The 19,669-nt window shown below is 43.6% G+C and overlaps 1 long non-coding RNA gene across 1 annotated transcript in view; it reads left to right on the top strand.

The window, feature by feature from the left end:
- The window catches only part of LOC307181264, a 102,268-nt gene extending 85,987 nt beyond the window's left edge, over positions 1-16,281 (top strand). The window contains exon 3 of the long non-coding RNA XR_013826258.1: positions 16,237-16,281. This is a non-coding gene — a long non-coding RNA (uncharacterized lncRNA). The remainder of the gene's footprint in view (positions 1-16,236) is intronic.
- The last annotated feature ends 3,388 nt before the right edge of the window (positions 16,282-19,669 follow it).

Raw genomic sequence — 19,669 nt, 5'->3', positions numbered from 1 at the left:
AGTCTCTCATTGGTTCTCCCTATTCATGTTCATCTTCCGCAGAAATTGCAAACTGGGCCAAACAGGAGGTTAAAGGTTCTGACTCTCCAAGTGGGGAGAGTGTTAGTAAATCATCTGGAATGTTGCACCCGAGTACCAGGGTACGAAAACTGAGACATATCTGAGCACGTCTCCCGATCACATGGTTGATCATACTCTAGGTTCCACATGCATGTTTTAGCTGAAGGAAGAATACCTGAAACCTGGGTAGTTGAAACCCGTGGAATGGGTACCATGCAATATGACTTCAAAGGGTCTTCATTTGCTCACCAAACCTCTCCAATCCTATCACTGCTGCGTTTATGCCCCTGTACACATGCTTGATTCTCTTTCAGAGACATAGCAATCCATAGGTTTTAAGATACTTACTAGTCAGGTACATCCTTAGGCGTTTAATATGCGGTGTTGAGTCCATTTCGTTGAGCAAGGAGTAGCTCTTGTCTATTCCATATTTGGCTTAAGGAACTTTATCTGTGCTCATTTCAATCTCTGGTTTTATGCAGCACCCCAACTCACCTTTCCCCTTAAGCAAGCAGAAGTTGGTTTTCTAAATTTGAGACCCTGTTCTGTTTTCGAATTCAGTTCCTGTGTAGCCAAGTTTACATTCCGTGTATTTGTGATATCTTATGATGTTTCTTTTTCTGTGTGACTTATTTCAGTTAGAATCACCGTAACTGAATCCACTCATTATGCTGCTACGGGCCTGATGACATAGATTTCATTGCTGAGTGATACTGCATTGTACGTAAGTACCACAAGTTCTTTATCCATTTTTCACTTTCTGTGATATTGAACTTGTACGGTAAACGAGGTTGTTGTAAACAGAGGCGTCCCAAACTTTGGGGTGGCTGTGTCTTTTTGATTTTAATTTCCCTAAGCTATAGGACCATAAGTGGAAGTGCCCTAGGCTCTGTTGCTTTGTTTTTTAGATGTTTCAGGAAACACCATACACTTATCCCAAGTGTCTGTTGGCAATTGACGTCCCGCCCATCAGCATAACAAGGCTCCCAGTTCTCCATGGCCTGTCCTGCCTTTCTGGATTTTACACTTTTTTCAGATGGCCTTTTTGACGGGGGGGAAGTGAGACTTCATTGTAGTGCAGATTTCCTTTGCAAGTTTGCTTGGTTGGCCAAGTGCATCATTGTGGACGTTCTGCCTCTTTTCCTATGCTTTCAATGCAATTCCAGTCTACCTCCTGAAATCGGTTTCCTGCAATTCTGCCCCGCTTTCAAGTCCTCTTGGCAGCCTTATTTCAGTATATTTTTGGACGATAGCTGTCATTTATAACTCTGCAGGTTTGTGAATTACAGTGCCCCTGAGCTCGTTTCTTCAACTCGCTTTCTTGTGAGCTGGCCGAAACACCGCAGGATGGCTTCAGGCCCTAATCTGGTTCCGGCACGGCACGCTGAGCCTTTGGTTATTTCCTCTTCCTGGTGGGAAATGAGAGTTAAATTTGCCCGTCCAGACACCTCCAGCTAGTCTCTCATTGGTTCTCGCTATTCCTGTTCATCTTCCGCAGAAATTGCAAACTGGGCCAAACAGGAGGTTAAAGGGACTGACTCTCCAAGTCAGGAGAGTGTTAGTAAAGCGTCTGGAATGTTGCACCCGAGCACCAGGGTATGAAAACTGAGACATATCTGAACACGTCTCCCGATTACATGGTTGATCATACTCTAGGTTCCACATGCATGTTTTAGCTGAAGGAAGAATACCTTAAACCTGGGTAGTTGAAACCCGTGGAATGGGTACCATGCAATATGACTTCAAAGGGTCTTCATTTGCTCACCGAACCTCTCCAATCCTATCACTGCTGTGTTTATGCCCCTGTCCACATGCTTGATTCTCTTTCAGAGACATAGCAATCCATAGGTTTTAAGATACTTACTAGTCAGGTACATCCTTAGGCGTTTAATATGCCGTGTTGAGTCCATTTCGTTGAGCGAGGTGTAGCTCTTGTCTATTCCATATTTGGCGTAAGGAAAATTATCTGTTCTCATTTCAATCTCTGGTTTTATGCAGCACCCCAACTCACCTTTCCCCTTAAGCAAGCATAAGTTGGTTTTCTAAATTTGAGACCCTGTTCTGTTTTGGAATTCAGTTCCTGTGTAGCCAAGTTTACATTCCGTGTATTTGTGATATCTCATGATGTTTCTTTTTCTGTGTGACTTATTTCAGTTAGAATCATCATACCTGAATCCACTCATTATGCTGCTACGGGCCTGATGACATAGATTTCATTGCTGAGTGATACTGCATTGTACGTAAGTACCGCAAGTTCTTTATCCATTTTTCACTTTCTGTGATATTGAACTTGTACGGTAAACGAGGTTCTTGTAAACAGAGGCGTCCCAAACTTTGGGGTGGCTGTGTCTTTTTGATTTTAATTTCCCTAAGCTATAGGACCATAAGTGGAAGTGCCCTAGGCTCCGTAACTTTGTTTTGTAGATGATTCAGGAAACACCATACACTTCTCCCAAGTGTCTGTTGGCAATTTACTTCCCGCCCATCAGCATAACAAGGCTCCCAGTTCTCCATGGCCTGTCCTGCCTTTATGGATTTTACACTTTTTTCAAATGGCCTTTATGACGGGGGGGAAGTGAGACTTCATTGTAGTGCAGATTTCCTTTGCAAGTTTGCTTGGTTGGCCAAGTGCATCATTGTGGACGTTCTGCCTCTTTTCCTATGCTTTCAATGCAATTGCAGTCTACCTCCTGAAATCGGTTTCCTGCAATTCTGCCCCGCTTTCAAGTCCTCTTGGCAGCCTTACTTCAGTATATTTTTGGACGATAGCTGTCATTTATAACTCTGCAGGTTTGTGAATTACAGTGCCCCTGAGCTCTTTTCTTCAACTCGCTTTCTTTTGACCTGGCCGCAACACCGCACGATGACTTCAGGCCCTAATCTTGTTCCCGCACGGCACGCTGAGCCTTTGGTTAATTCCTCTTCCTGGTGGGAAATGAGAGTTAAATTTGCCCGTCCAGACACCTCCAGCTAGTCTCTCATTGATTCTCGCTATTCCTGTTCATCTTCCGCAGAAATTGCAAACTGGGCCAAACAGGAGGTTAAAGGTTCTGACTCTCCAAGTGGGGAGAGTGTTAGTAAATCGTCTGGAATGTTGCACCCGAGTACCAGGGTACGAAAACTGAGACATATCTGAACACGTCTCCCGATCACATGGTTGATCATACTCTAGGTTCCACATGCATGTTTTAGCTGAAGGAAGAATACCTGAAACCTGGGTAGTTGAAACCCGTGGAATGGGTACCATGCAATATGACTTCAAAGGGTCTTCATTTGCTCACCAAACCTCTCCAATCCTATCACTGCTGCGTTTATGCCCCTGTACACATGCTTGATTCTCTTTCAGAGACATAGCAATCCATAGGTTTTAAGATACTTACTAGTCAGGTACATCCTTAGGCGTTTAATATGCGGTGTTGAGTCCATTTCGTTGAGCAAGGAGTAGCTCTTGTCTATTCCATATTTGGCTTAAGGAACTTTATCTGTGCTCATTTCAATCTCTGGTTTTATGCAGCACCCCAACTCACCTTTCCCCTTAAGCAAGCAGAAGTTGGTTTTCTAAATTTGAGACCCTGTTCTGTTTTCGAATTCAGTTCCTGTATAGCCAAGTTTACATTCCGTGTATTTGTGATATCTTATGATGTTTCTTTTTCTGTGTGACTTATTTCAGTTAGAATCCCCGTAACTGAATCCACTCATTATGCTGCTACGGGCCTGATGACATAGATTTCATTGCTGAGTGATACTGCATTGTACGTAAGTACCACAAGTTCTTTATCCATTTTTCACTTTCTGTGATATTGAACTTGTACGGTAAACGAGGTTGTTGTAAACAGAGGCGTCCCAAACTTTGGGGTGGCTGTGTCTTTTTGATTTTAATTTCCCTAAGCTATAGGACCATAAGTGGAAGTGCCCTAGGCTCTGTTGCTTTGTTTTTTAGATGTTTCAGGAAACACCATACACTTATCCCAAGTGTCTGTTGGCAATTGACGTCCCGCCCATCAGCATAACAAGGCTCCCAGTTCTCCATGGCCTGTCCTGCCTTTCTGGATTTTACACTTTTTTCAGATGGCCTTTTTGACGGGGGGGAAGTGAGACTTCATTGTAGTGCAGATTTCCTTTGCAAGTTTGCTTGGTTGGCCAAGTGCATCATTGTGGACGTTCTGCCTCTTTTCCTATGCTTTCAATGCAATTCCAGTCTACCTCCTGAAATCGGTTTCCTGCAATTCTGCCCCGCTTTCAAGTCCTCTTGGCAGCCTTATTTCAGTATATTTTTGGACGATAGCTGTCATTTATAACTCTGCAGGTTTGTGAATTACAGTGCCCCTGAGCTCGTTTCTTCAACTCGCTTTCTTGTGAGCTGGCCGAAACACCGCAGGATGGCTTCAGGCCCTAATCTGGTTCCGGCACGGCACGCTGAGCCTTTGGTTATTTCCTCTTCCTGGTGGGAAATGAGAGTTAAATTTGCCCGTCCAGACACCTCCAGCTAGTCTCTCATTGGTTCTCGCTATTCCTGTTCATCTTCCGCAGAAATTGCAAACTGGGCCAAACAGGAGGTTAAAGGGACTGACTCTCCAAGTCCGGAGAGTGTTAGTAAAGCGTCTGGAATGTTGCACCCGAGCACCAGGGTATGAAAACTGAGACATATCTGAACACGTCTCCCGATCACATGGTTGATCATACTCTAGGTTCCACATGCATGTTTTAGCTGAAGGAAGAATACCTTAAACCTGGGTAGTTGAAACCCGTGGAATGGGTACCATGCAATATGACTTCAAAGGGTCTTCATTTGCTCACCGAACCTCTCCAATCCTATCACTGCTGTGTTTATGCCCCTGTCCACATGCTTGATTCTCTTTCAGAGACATAGCAATCCATAGGTTTTAAGATACTTACTAGTCAGGTACATCCTTAGGCGTTTAATATGCCGTGTTGAGTCCATTTCGTTGAGCAAGGTGTAGCTCTTGTCTATTCCATATTTGGCGTAAGGAAAATTATCTGTTCTCATTTCAATCTCTGGTTTTATGCAGCACCCCAACTTACCTTTCCCCTTAAGCAAGCATAAGTTGGTTTTCTAAATTTGAGACCCTGTTCTGTTTTGGAATTCAGTTCCTGTGTAGCCAAGTTTACATTCCGTGTATTTGTGATATCTCATGATGTTTCTTTTTCTGTGTGACTTATTTCAGTTACAATCATCATACCTGAATCCACTCATTATGCTGCTACGGGCCTGATGACATAGATTTCATTGCTGAGTGATACTGCATTGTACGTAAGTACCGCAAGTTCTTTATCCATTTTTCACTTTCTGTGATATTGAACTTGTACGGTAAACGAGGTTCTTGTAAACAGAGGCGTCCCAAACTTTGGGGTGGCTGTGTCTTTTTGATTTTAATTTCCCTAAGCTATAGGACCATAAGTGGAAGTGCCCTAGGCTCCGTAGCTTTGTTTTGTAGATGATTCATGAAACACCATACACTTCTCCCAAGTGTCTGTTGGCAATTTACATCCCGCCCATCAGCATAACAAGGCTCCCAGTTCTCCATGGCCTGTCCTGCCTTTTTGGATTTTACACTTTTTTCAAATGGCCTTTATGACGGGGGGGAAGTGAGACTTCATTGTAGTGCAGATTTCCTTTGCAAGTTTGCTTGGTTGGCCAAGTGCATCATTGTGGACGTTCTGCCTCTTTTCCTATGCTTTCAATGCAATTGCAGTCTACCTCCTGAAATCGGTTTCCTGCAATTCTGCCCTGCTTTCAAGTCCTCTTGGCAGCCTTACTTCAGTATATTTTTGGACGACAGCTGTCATTTATAACTCTGCAGGTTTGTGAATTACAGTGCCCCTGAGCTCTTTTCTTCAACTCGCTTTCTTTTGACCTGGCCGCAACACCGCACGATGACTTCAGGCCCTAATCTTGTTCCCGCATGGCACGCTGAGCCTTTGGTTAATTCCTCTTCCTGGTGGGAAATGAGAGTTAAATTTGCCCGTCCAGACACCTCCAGCTAGTCTCTCATTGATTCTCGCTATTCCTGTTCATCTTCCGCAGAAATTGCAAACTGGGCCAAACAGGAGGTTAAAGGGACTGACTCTCCAAGTCCGGAGAGTGTTAGTAAAGCGTCTGGAATGTTGCACCCGAGTACCAGGGTACAAAAACTGAGACATATCTGAACACGTCTCCCGATCACATGGTTGATCATACTCTAGGTTCCACATGCATGTTTTAGCTGAAGGAAGAATACCTTAAACCTGGAGAGTTGAAACCCGTGGAATGGGTACCATGCAATATGACTTCAAAGGGTCTTCATTTGCTCACTGAACCTCTCCAATCCTATCACTGCTGTGTTTATGCCCCTGTACACATGCTTGATTCTCTTTCAGAGACATAGCAATCCATAGGTTTTAAGATACTTACTAGTCAGGTACATTCTTAGGCGTTTAATATGTGGTGTTGAGTCCATTTCGTTGAGCAAGGAGTAGCTCTTGACTATTCCATATTTGGCTTAAGGAACTTTATCTGTGCCCATTTCAATCTCTGATTTTATGCAGCACCCCATCTCACCTTTACCCTTGAGCAAGCATAGATGGTTTTCTAAATTTGAGACACTGTTCTGTTCTGTAATTCAGTTCCTGTGTAGCCAAGTTTACATTCCGTGTATTACTGATATCTTATGATGTTTCTTTTTCTGTGTGACTTATTTCAGTTAGAATCATCATACCTGAATCCACTCATTGTGCTGCTAAGGGACTGATGACATAGATTTCATTGCTGAGTGATATTGCTTTGTAAGTAAATACCACAACTTCTTTATCCATTTTTCACTTTCTGCGATGTTGAACTTGTACTGTAAACGAGGTTCTTGTAAACAGAGGCATCCCAAACTTTGGGGTGGCTGTGTCTTGTTGATTTTAATTTCCCTAAGCTATAGGACCATAAGTGGAAGTGCCCTAGGCTCTGTTGCTTTGTTTTTTAGATGTTTCAGGAAACACCATACACTTCTCCCGAGTGTCTGTTAGCAATTTACTTCCCGCCCATCAACATAACAAGGCTCCCAGTTCTCCATGGCCTGTCCTGCCTTTCTGGATTTTACACTTTTTTCAGATGGCCCTTTTGACCGGGGGGAAGTGAGACTTCATTGTAGTGCAGATTTCCTTTGCAAGCTTGCTTGGTTGGCCAAAAAGGGCGTATGCGTTTTTTCCTGAATATATTCAGGAAAAAACGCATACGCCCTTTTTGGCCAAGTGCATCATTGTGGACGTTCTGCCTCTTTTCCTATGCTTTCAATGCAATTCCAGTCTACCTCCTGAAATCGGTTTCCTGCAATTCTGCCCCGCTTTCAAGTCCTCTTGGCAGCCTTACTTCAGTATATTCTTGGACGATAGCTGTCATTTATAACTCTGCAGGTTTGTGAATTACAGTGCCCCTGAACTCCTTTCTTCAACTCGCTTTCTTGTGAGCTGGCCGCAACACTGCAGGATTGCTTGAGGCCCTAATCTGGTTCCGGCACGGCACGCTAAGCCTTTGGTTAATTCCTCTTCCTGGTGGGAAATGAGAGTTCAATTTGCCCGTCCAGACACCTCCAGCTAGTCTCTCATTGGTTCTCCATATTCCTGTTCATCTTCCGCAGAAATTGCAAACTGGGCCAAACAGGAGGTTAAAGGCACTGACTCTCCAAGTGGGGAGAGTGTTAGTAAAGCGTCTGGAATGTTGCACCCGAGTACCAGGGGACAAAAACTGAGACATATTTGAACACGTCTCCTGATCACACTTTTGATCATACTCTGGGTTCCACATGCATGTTTTAGCTGAAGGAAGAATCCCTTAAACCTGGAGAGTAGAGACCCGTGGAATGGGTACCATGCAATATGACTTCAAAGGGTCTTCATTTGCTCACCGAACCTCCCCAATGGTATCACTGCTGCGTTTATGCCCCTGTACACACGCTTGATTCTCTTTCAGAGACATAGCGATCTATAGGTTTTCAGATACTTACTAGTCAGATACATTCTTAGACATTTAATATGGGGTGTTGTGTCCATTTCGTTGAGCAAGGAGTAGCTCTTGTCTATTCCATATTTGGCTTAAGGAACTTTATCTGTGCTCATTTCAATCTCTGCTTTTATGCAGCACCCCAACTCACCTTTCCCCTTAAGCAAGCATAAGTTGGTTTTCTAAATTTGAGACACTGTTCTGTTTTGTAATTCAGTTCCTGTGTAGCCAAGTTTACATTCCGTGTATTAGTGATATCTTACAATGTTTCTGTTTTTGTGTGACTTATTTCAGTTAGAATCATCATACCTGAATCCACTCATTATGCTGCTATGGGCCTGATGACATAGATTTCATTGCTGAGGGTTATTGCATTGTACATAAGTACCACAACTACTTTATCCATTTTTCACTTTCTGCGATATTGAACTTGTACCGTAAACGAGGTTCTTGTAAACAGAGACGTCCCAAACTTTGGGGTGGCTGTGTCTTTTTGATTTTCATTTCCCTAAGCTATAGGACCGTAAGTGGAAGTGCCCTAGGCTCTGTTGCTTTGTTTTTTAGATATTTCAGGAAACACCGTACACTTCTCCCAAGTGGCTGTTGGCAATTTACATCCCGCCCATCAGCATAACAAGGCTCCCAGTTTTCCATGGCCTGTCCTGCCTTTCTGGATTTTACACGTTTTTCAGATGGCCCTTTTGACCGGGGGGAAGTGAGACTTCATTGTAGTGCAGATTTCCTTTGCAAGCTTGCTTGGTTGGCCAAAAAGGGCGTATGCGTTTTTTCCTGAATATATTCAGGAAAAAACGCATACGCCCTTTTTGGCCAAGTGCATCATTGTGGACGTTCTGCCTCTTTTCCTATGCTTTCACTGCAATTCCAGTCTACCTCCTGAAATCGGTTTCCTGCAATTCTGCCCCGCTTTCAAGTCCTCTTGGCAGCCTTACTTCAGTATATTTTTGGATGATAGCTGTCATTTATAACTCTGCAGGTTTGTAAATTACAGTGCCCCTGAGCTCCTTTCTTCAACTCGCTTTCTTTTGAGCTGGCCGCAACACCGCAGGATGGCTTCAGGCCCTAATATGGATCCGGCACGGCACGCTGAGCCTTTGGTTATTTCCTCTTCCTGTTGGGAATGAGAGTGAAATTTGCCCGTCCAGACACCTCCAGCTAGTCTCTCATTGGTTTTCCCTATTCCTGTTCATCTCCCGCAGAAATTGCAAACTGGGCCAAACAGGAGGTTAAAGGCGCTGACTCGCCAAGTGGGGAGAGTGTTAGTAAAGCGTCTGGAATGTTGCACCCGAGTACCTGGGGAGGAAAACTGAGACATATTTGAACACGTCTCCCATTCGCACGGTTGATCATACTCTGGGTTCCACATGCATGTTTTAGCTGAAGGAAGAATACCTTAAACCTGGAGAGTGGAGACCCATGGAATGGGTACCATGCAATATGACTTCAAAGGGTCTGCATTTGCTCACCGAACCTCTCCAATCCTATCACTGCTACGTTTATGCCCCTGTACACATGCTTGATTCTCTTTTGGAGACATAGCAATCCATAGGTTTTAAGATACTTACTAGTCAGGTACATTCTGAGGCGTTTAATATGGGGTGTTGAGTCCATTTCGTTGAGCAAGGAGTAGCTCTTGTCTATTCCATATTTGGCTTAAGGAACTTTATCTGTGCTCATTTCAATCTCTGGTTTTATGCAGCACCCCAACTCACCTTTCCCCTTAAGCAAGCATAAGTTGGTTTTCTAAATTTGAGACCCTGTTCTGTTTTGGAATTCAGTTCCTGTGTAGCCAAGTTTACATTCGGTGTATTAGTGATATCTTATGATGTTTCTTTTTCTGTGTGACTTATTTCAGTTAGAATCATCATACCTGAATCCACTCATTATGCTGCTACGGGCCTGATGACATAGATTTCATTGCTGAGTGATACTGCATTGTACGTAAGTACCACAAGTTCTTTATCCATTTTTCACTTTCTGTGATATTGAACTTGTATGGTAAACGAGGTTCTCGTAAACAGAGGCCTCCCAAACTTTGGGGTGGCTGTGTCTTTTTGATTTTAATTTCCCTAAGCTATAGGACCATAAGTGGAAGTGCCCTAGGCTCTGTTGCTTTGTTTTTTAGATGTTTCAGGAAACACCATACACTTCTCCCGAGTGTCTGCTGGCCATTTACATCCCGCCCATCAGCATAACAATGCTCCCAGTTCTCCATGGCCTGTCCTGCCTTTCTGGATTTTACACTTTTTTCATATGGCCCTTTTGACCGGGGGGAAGTGAGACTTCATTGTAGTGCAGATTTCCTGTGCAAGTTTGCTTGTTTGGACAAAGAGGGCGTATGCGTTTTTTCCTGAATATATTCAGGAAAAAACGCATACGCCCTTTTTGGCCAAGTGCATCATTGTGGACGTTCTGCCTCTTTTCCTATGCTTTCAATGCAATTCCAGTCTACCTCCTAAAATCGGTTTCCTGCAATTCTGCCCCGCTTTCAAGTCCCCTTGGCAGACTTACTTCAGTATATTTTTGGACGATAGCTGTCATTTATAACTCTGCAGGTTTGTGAATTACAGTGCCCCTGAGCTCCTTTCTTCAACTCGCTTTCTTGTGAGCTGGCCGCAACACCGCAGGATGGCTTCAGGCCCTAATCTGGTTCCGGCACGGCATGCTGAGCCTTTGGTTATTTCCTCTTCCTGGTGGGAAATGAGAGTTAAATTTGCCCGTCCAGACACCTCCAGCTAGTCTCTCATTGGTTCTCGCTATTCCTGTTCATCTTCCGCAGAAATTGCAAACTGGGCCAAACAGGAGGTTAAAGGTGCTGACTCTCCAAGTCGGGAGAGTGTTAGTAAAGCGTCTGGAATGTTGCACCCGAGTACCAGGGTACGAAAACTGAGACATATTTGAACACGTCTCCCGATCACATGGTTGATCATACTCTAGGTTCCACATGCATGTTTTAGCTGAAGGAAGAATACCTTAAACCTGGGTAGTTGAAACCCGTTTAATGGGTACCATGCAATATGACTTCAAAGGGTCTTCATTTCCTCACCGACCCTCTCCAATCCTATCACTGCTACGTTTATGCCCCTGTACACACGCTTGATTCTGTTTTGGAGACATAGCAATCCATAGGTTTTAAGATACTTACTAGTCAGGTACATTCTTAGGCGTTTAATATGCGGTGTTGAGTCCATTTTGTTGAGCAAGGAGTAGCTCTTGTCTATTCCATATTTGGCTTAAGGAACTTTATCTGTGCTCATTTCGATCTCTGGTTTTATGCAGCACCCCAACTCACCTTTACCCTTAAGCAAGCATAAGTTGGTTTTCTACTTTTGAGACCCTGTTCTGTTCTGTAATTCAGTTCCTGTGTAGCCAAGTTTACATTCTGTGTATTACTGATATCTTATGATGTTTCTTTTTCTGTGTGACTTATTTCAGTTAGAATCATCACACCTGAATCCACTCATTGTGCTGCTAAGGTCCTGATGACATAGATTTCATTGCTGAGTGATATTGCTTTGTAAGTAAATACCACAACTTCTTTATCCATTTTTCACTTTCTGCGATGTTGAACTTGTACTGTAAACGAGATTCTTGTAAACAGAGGCGTCCCAAACTTTGGGGTGGCTGTGTCTTTTTGATTTTAATTTCCCTAAGCTATAGGACCATAAGTGGAAGTGCCCTAGGCTCTGTTGCTTTGTTTTTTAGATGTTTCAGGAAACACCATACACTTCTCCCGAGTGTCTGTTGGCAATTTACATCCCACCCATCAGCATAACAAGGCTCCCAGTTCTCCATGGCCTGTCCTGCCTTTCTGGATTTTACACTTTTTTCAGATGGCCCTTTTGACCGGGGGGAAGTGAGACTTCATTGTAGTGCAGATTTCCTTTGCAAGCTTGCTTGGTTGGCCAAAAAGGGCGTATACGTTTTTTCCTGAATATATTCAGGAAAAAACGCATACGCCCTTTTTGGCCAAGTGCATCATTGTGGACGTTCTGCCTCTTTTCCTATGCTTTCAATGCAATTCCAGTCTACCTCCTGAAATCGGTTTCCTGCAATTCTGCCCCGCTTTCAAGTCCTCTTGGCAGCCTTACTTCAGTATATTTTTGGATGATAGCTGTCATTTATAACTCTGCAGGTTTGTAAATTACAGTGCCCCTGAGCTCCTTTCTTCAACTCGCTTTCTTTTGAGCTGGCCGCAACACCGCAGGATGGCTTCAGGCCCTAATATGGTTCCGGCACGGCACGCTGAGCCTTTGGTTATTTCCTCTTCCTGGTGGGAAATGAGAGTTAAATTTGCCCGTCCAGACACCTCCAGCTAGTCTCTCATTGGTTCTCGCTATTCCTGTTCATCTTCCGCAGAAATTGCAATCTGGGCCAAACAGGAGGTTAAAGGCGCTGATTCGCCAAGTGGGGAGAGTGTTAGTAAAGCGTCTGGAATGTTGCACCCGAGTACCTGGGGAGGAAAACTGAGACATATTTGAACACGTCTCCCATTCGCACGGTTGATCATACTCTGGGTTCCACATGCATGTTGTAGCTGAAGGAAGAATACCTTAAACCTGGAGAGTGGAGACCCATGGAATGAGTACCATGCAATATGACTTCAAAGGGTCTGCATTTGCTCACCGAACCTCTCCAATCCTATCACTGCTACGTTTATGCCCCTGTACACATGCTTGATTCTCTTTTGGAGACATAGCAATCCATAGGTTTTAAGATACTTACTAGTCAGGTACATTCTGAGGCGTTTAATATGGGGTGTTGAGTCCATTTTGTTGAGCAAGGAGTAGCTCTTGTCTATTCCATATTTGGCTTAAGGAACTTTATCTGTGCTCATTTCAATCTCTGGTTTTATGCAGCACCCCAACTCACCTTTCCCCTTAAGCAAGCATAAGTTGGTTTTCTAAATTTGAGACCCTGTTCTGTTTTGGAATTCAGTTCCTGTGTAGCCAAGTTTACATTCCGTGTATTAGTGATATCTTATGATGTTTCTTTTTCTGTGTGACTTATTTCAGTTAGAATCATCATACCTGAATCCACTCATTATGCTGCTACGGGCTTGATGACATAGATTTCATTGCTGAGTGATACTGCATTGTACGTAAGTACCACAAGTTCTTTATCCATTTTTCACTTTCTGTGATATTGAACTTGTATGGTAAACGAGGTTCTCGTAAACAGAGGCGTCCCAAACTTTGGGGTGGCTGTGTCTTTTTGATTTTAATTTCCCTAAGCTATAGGACCATAAGTGGAAGTGCCCTAGGCTCTGTTGCTTTGTTTTTTAGATGTTTCAGGAAACACCATACACTTCTCCCGAGTGTCTGTTGGCAATTTACATCCCGCCCATCAGCATAACAAGGCTCCCAGTTCTCCATGGCCTGTCCTGCCTTTCTGGATTTTACACTTTTTTCACATGGCCCTTTTGACCGGGGGGAAGTGAGACTTCATTGTAGTGCAGATTTCCTTTGCAAGCTTGCTTGGTTGGCCAAAAAGGGCGTATGCGTTTTTTCCTGAATATATTCAGGAAAAAACGCATACGCCCTTTTTGGCCAAGTGCATCATTGTGGACGTTCTGCCTCTTTTCCTATGCTTTCAATGCAATTCCAGTCTACCTCCTGAAATCGGTTTCCTGCAATTCTGCCCCGCTTTCAAGTCCTCTTGGCAGCCTTACTTCAGTATATTTTTGGACGATATCTGTCATTTATAACTCTGCAGGTTGTGAATTACAGTGCCCCTGAGCTCCTTTCTTCAACTCGCTTTCTTTTGACTGGCCGCAAAACCGCAGGTTGGCTTCAGGCCCTAATCTGGTTCTGGCACGGCACGCTGAGCCTTTGGTTATTTCATCTTCCTGGTGGGAAATGAGAGTTAAATTTGCCCGTCCAGACACCTCCAGCTAGTCTCTCATTGGTTCTCGCTATTCCTCTTCATCTTCCGCAGAAATTGCAAACTGGGCCAAACAGGAGGTTAAAGGCGCTGACTCTCCAAGTCGGGAGAGTGTTAGTAAAGCGTCTGGAATGTTGCACCCGAGTACCAGGGTACGAAAACTGAGACATATTTGAACACGTCTCCCGATCACATGGTTGATCATACTCTAGGTTCCACATGCATGTTTTAGCTGAAGGAAGAATACCTTAAACCTGGGTAGTTGAAACCCGTGGAATGGGTACCATGCAATATGACTTCAAAGGGTCTTCATTTCCTCACCGACCCTCTCCAATCCTATCACTGCTGTGTTTATGCCCCTGTACACATGCTTGATTCTCTTTCGGAGACATAGCAATCCATAGGTTTTAAGATACTTACTAGTCAGGTACATTCTTAGGCGTTTAATATGCGGTGTTGAGTCCATTTCGTTGAGCAAGGAGTAGCTCTTGTCTATTCCATATTTGGCTTAAGGAACTTTATCTGTGCTCATTTCGATCTCTGGTTTTATGCAGCACCCCAACTCACCTTTACCCTTAAGCAAGCATAAGTTGGTTTTCTAAATTTGAGACCCTGTTCTGTTCTGTAATTCAGTACCTGTGTAGCCAAGTTTACATTCTGTGTATTACTGATATCTTATGATGTTTCTTTTTCTGTGTGACTTATTTCAGTTAGAATCATCATACCTGAATCCACTCATTGTGCTGCTAAGGTCCTGATGACATAGATTTCATTGCTGAGTGATATTGCTTTGTAAGTAAATACCACAACTTCTTTATCCATTTTTCACTTTCTGCGATGTTGAACTTGTACTGTAAACGAGGTTCTTGTAAACAGAGGCGTCCCAAACTTTGGGGTGGCTGTGTCTTTTTGATTTTAATTTCCCTAAGCTATAGCACCATAAGTGGAAGTGCCCTAGGCTCTGTTGCTTTGTTTTTTAGATTTTTCAGGAAACACCATTCACTTCTCCCGAGTGTCTGTTGGCAATTTACATCCCACCCATCAGCATAACAAGGCTCCCAGTTCTCCATGGCCTGTCCTGCCTTTCTGGATTTTACACTTTTTTCAGATGGCCCTTTTGACCGGGGGGAAGTGAGAGTTCATTGTAGTGCCGATTTCCTTTGCAAGCTTGCTTGGTTGCCGAAAAGGGCGTATGCGTTTTTTCCTGAATATATTCAGGAAAAAACGCATACGCCCTTTTTGGCCAAGTGCATCATTGTGGACGTTCTGCCTCTTTTCCTATGCTTTCAATGCAATTCCAGTCTACCTCCTGAAATCGGTTTCCTGCAATTCTGCCTCGCTTTCAAATCCTCTTGGCAGCCTTACTTCAGTATATTTTTGGATGATAGCTGTCATTTATAACTCTGCAGGTTTGTAAATTACAGTGCCCCTGAGCTCCTTTCTTCAACTCGCTTTCTTTTGAGCTGGCCGCAACACCGCAGGATGGCTTCAGGCCCTTATATGGTTCCGGCACGGCACGCTGAGCTTTGGTTATTTCCTCTTCCTGGTGGGAAATGAGAGTTAAATTTGCCCATCCAGACACCTCCAGCTAGTCTCTCATTGGTTCTCCCTATTCCTGTTCATCTTCCGCAGAAATTGCAAACTGGGCCAAACAGGAGGTTAAAGGCGCTGACTCTCCAAGTGGGGAGAGTGTTAGTAAAGCGTCTGGAATGTTGTACCCGAGTACCTGGAGAGGAAAACTGAGACATATTTGAACACATCTCCCGATCACATGGTTGATCATACTCTAGGTTCCACATGCATGTTTTAGCTGAAGGAAGAATACCTTAAACCTGGGTAGTTGAAACCCGTGGAATGGGTACCATGCAATATGACTTCAAAGGGTCTTCATTTGCTCACCGAACCTCTCCAATCCTATCACTGCTGCGTTTATGCCCCTGTACACATGCTTGATTCTCTTTTGGAGACATAGCAATCCATAGGTTTTAAGATACTTACTATTCAGGTACATTCTGAGGCGTTTAATATGGGGTGTTGAGTCCATTTCGTTGAGCAAGGAGTAGCTCTTGTCTATTCCATATTTGGCTTAAGGAACTTTATCTGTGCTCATTTCAATCTCTGGTTTTATGCAGCACCCCAACTCACCTTTACCCTTAAGCAAGCATAAGTTGGTTTTCTAAATTTGAGACCCTGTTCTGTTTTGGAATTCAGTTTCTGTGTAGCCAAGTTTACATTCCGTGTGTTAGTGATATCTTATGATGTTTCTTTTTCTGTGTGACTTATTTCAGTTAGAATCATCATACCTGAATCCACTCATTATGCTGCTAAGGGCCTGATGACATAGATTTCATTGCTGAGTGATACTGCATTGTACGTAAGTACCACAAGTTCTTTATCCATTTTTTACTTTCTGTGATATTGAACTTGTATGGTAAACGAGGTTCTTGTAAACAGAGGTGTCCCAAATTTTGGGGTGGCTGTGTCTTTTTTATTTTAATTTCCCTAAGCTATAGGACCATAAGTGGAAGTGCCCTAGGCTCTGTTGCTTTGTTTTTTAGATGTTTCAGGAAACACCATACACTACTCCCCAGTGGCTGTTGGCAATTTACATCCCGCCCTTCAGCATAACAAGGCTCCCAGTTCTCCATGGCCTGTCCTGCCTTTCTGGATTTTACACTTTTTTCAGATGGCCCTTTTGACTGGGGGGAAGTGAGACTTCATTGTAGTGCAGATTTCCTTTGCAAGATTGAATATATTCAGGAAAAAACGCATACGCCCTTTTTGGCCAAGTGCATCATTGTGGACGCTCTGCCCCTTTTCCAATACTTTCAATGCAATTCCAGTCTACCTCCTGAAATCGGATTCCTGCAATTCTGCCCCGCTTTCAAGTCCTCTTGGCAGACTTACTTCAGTATATTTTTGGATGGTAGCTGTCATTTATAACTCTGCAGGTTTGTGAATTACAGTGCCCCTGAGATCCTTTCTTCAACTCGCTTTCTTGTGACCTGGCCGCAACACCGCAGGATTGCTTCAGGCCCTAATCTGGTTCCAGAACGGCACGCTGAGCCTTTGGTTAATTCCTCTTCCTGGTGGGAAATGAGAGTTAAATTTGCCCGTCCAGACACCTGCAGCTAGTCTCTCATTGGTTCTCGCTATTCCTGTTCATCTTCCGCAGAAATTGCAAACTGGGCCAAACAGGAGGTTAAAGGCACTGACTCTCCAAGTTGGGAGAGTGTTAGGAAGGCGTCTGGAATGTTGCACCCGAGTACCAGGGTATGAAAACTGAGACATATTTGAACACGTCTCTCAATCACATGGTTGATCATACTCTAGGTTCCACATGCATGTTTTAGCTGAAGGAAGAATAACTTAAACCTGGGTAGTTGAAACCAGTGGAATGGGTACCATGCAATATGACTTCAAAGGGTCTTCATTTGCTCACCGAACCTCTCCAATCCTATCACTGCTGCGTTTATGCCCCTGTACACATGCTTGATTCTCTTTCGGAGACATAGCAATCCATAGGTTTTAAGATACTTACTAGTCAGGTACATTCTTAGGCGTTTAATATGCGGTGTTGAGTCCATTTCGTTGAGCAAGGAGTAGCTCTTGTCTATTCCATATTTGGCTTAAGGAACTTTATCTGTGCTCATTTCAATCTCTGGTTTTATGCAGCACCCCAACTCACCTTTCCCCTTAAGCAAGCATAAGTTGGTTTTCTAAATTTGAGACCATGTTCTCTTCTGTAATTCAGTTCCTCTGTAGCCAAGTTTATATTCCGTGTATTACTGATATCTTATGATGTTTCTTTTTCTGTGTGACTTATTTCAGTTAGAATCATCATACCTGAATCCACTCATTGTGTTGCTAAGGGCCTGATGACATAGATTTCATTGCTGAGTGATACTGCATTGTACGTAAGTACCACAAGTGTTTTATCCATTTTTCACTTTCTGCGATGTTGAACTTGTACTGTAAACGAGGTTCTTGTAAACAGAGCCGTTCCAAACTTTGGGGTGGCTGTGTCTTTTTGATTTTAATTTCCCTAAGCTATAGGACCATAAGTGGAAGTGCCCTAGGCTCTGTTGCTTTGTTTTTTAGATGTTTCAGGAAACACCATACACTTCTCCCAAGTGTCTGTTGGCAATTTACATCCCGCCCATCAGCATAACAAGGCTCCCAGTTCTCCATGGCTTGTCCTGCCTTTCTGGATTTTACACTTTTTTCAGATGGCCCTTTTGATCGGGGGGAAGTGAGAATTCATTGTAGTGCAGTTTTCCTTTGCAAGCTTGCTTGGTTGGCCAAAAAGGGCGTATGCGTTTTTTCCTGAATATATTCAGGAAAAAACGCATACGCCCTTTTTGGCCAAGTGCATCATTGTGGACGTTCTGCCTCTTTTCCTATGCTTTCAATGCAATTCCAGTCTACCTTCTGAAATCGGTTTCCTGCAATTCTGCCCCGCTTTCAAGTCCTCTTGGCAGCCTTACTTCAGTATATTTTTGGACGATAGCTGTCATTTATAACTCTGCAGGTTTGTGAATTACAGTGCCCCTGAGCTCCTTTCTTCAACTCGCTTTCTTTTGAGCTGGCCGCAACTCCGCAGGTTGGCTTCAGGCCCTAATCTGGTTCCGGCATGGCACGCTGAGCCTTTGGGTATTTCCTCCTCCTGGTGGGAAATGAGAGTTAAATTTGCCCGTCTAGACACCTCCAAATAGTCTCTCATTGGTAATCCCTATTCCTGTTCATCTTCCACAGAAATTGCAAACTGGGCCAAACAGGAGGTTAAAGGCGCTGACTCTCCAAGTGGGGAGAGTGTTAGTAAAGCGTCTGGAATGTTGCACCCGAGTACCAGGGGAGGAAAACTGAGACATATTTAAAAACGTCTCCCGTTCACACGGTTGATCATACTCTGGGTTCCACATGCATGTTTTAGCTGAAGGAAGAATACCTTAAACCTGGAGAGTTGAGACCCGTGGAATGGGTACCATGCAATATGACTTCAAAGGGTCTTCATTTGCTCACCGAACCTCTCCAATCCTATCACTGCTGCGTTTATGCCCCTGTACACATGCTTCATTCTCTTTCGGAGACATAGCAATCCATAGGTTTTAAGATACTTACTAGTCAGGTACATTCTTAGGCGTTTAATATGCGGTGTTGAGTCTATTTCATTGAGCAAGGAGTAGCTCTTGTCTATTCCATATTTGGCTTAAGGAACTTTATCTGTGCTCATTTCAATCTCTGGTTTTATGCAGCACCTCAACTCACCTTTCCCCTTAAGCAAGCATAAGTTGGTTTTCTGAATTTGAGACCCTGTTCTGTTCTCTAATTCAGTTCCTGTGTAGCCAAGTTTACATCCCGTGTATTACTGATATCTTATGATGTTTCTTTTTCTGTGTGACTTATTTCAGTTAGAATCATCGTACCTGAATCCACTCATTATGCTGCTACAGGCCTGATGACATAGATTTCATTGCTGAGTGATACTGCATTCTACGTAAGTACCACAAGTTCTTTATCCATTTTTCACTTTCTGTGATATTGAACTTGTATGGTTAACGAGGTTCTTGTAAACAGAGGCGTCCCAAACTTTGGGGTGGCTGTGCCTTTTTGATTTTAATTTCCCTAAGCTATAGGACCATAAGTGGAAGTGCCCTAGGCTCTGTTGCTTTGTTTTTTAGATGTTTCAGGAAACACCATACACTTCTCCCGAGTATCTGT

Source organism: Stenella coeruleoalba (assembly GCF_951394435.1).
Source record: "Stenella coeruleoalba genome assembly, contig: scaffold_41, whole genome shotgun sequence".
Classification (NCBI taxonomy): domain Eukaryota; kingdom Metazoa; phylum Chordata; class Mammalia; order Artiodactyla; family Delphinidae; genus Stenella; species Stenella coeruleoalba.
The sequence above is the reverse complement of the archived record's forward strand: the minus strand, read 5'-3'. Positions and strand labels throughout refer to the sequence as shown.